Raw genomic sequence first — 443 nt, 5'->3', positions numbered from 1 at the left:
AACAGACAATGTAGATACCCAGGTAACCATCCTTACGGAAGTGATAAAAAGCAGCATAGATGCCTCTGCTCCCTATGTGACAAGAATCGTCAGACGTCCCCCTGCTCCATGGATAAATGACGACATCAAGAGAGCTATTGCCGAAAGAAATAATTCCCAATAAGCGCTCAAAAGAAACAGACTTGAGCCCGCCCTTCAGGCAATTTATAAAGCAAAAAAGAAAAATGTTAAGTCATCAATTCAATTGGCAAAGACTAATTATTTCAGAAATAAATTCGCAGAAAATAAAAACAACTATAATAAAACTTGGATAATTGTTAAAACATTAGTGCCTAACAAACAATACACAGATAATTACACAAATTCTACACATAACACCGACCATTTCAATAACTTCTTTGCACAAATTGGAAAACTTACTTATGAACAAACAATTGGCACCA

Source organism: Penaeus japonicus, unplaced genomic scaffold, assembly GCF_977035675.1.
Source record: "Penaeus japonicus unplaced genomic scaffold, GWHDUDI00000001_assembly GWHDUDI00000031, whole genome shotgun sequence".
Lineage (NCBI taxonomy): Eukaryota > Metazoa > Arthropoda > Malacostraca > Decapoda > Penaeidae > Penaeus > Penaeus japonicus.
This window is presented reverse-complemented; position numbering follows the sequence as displayed.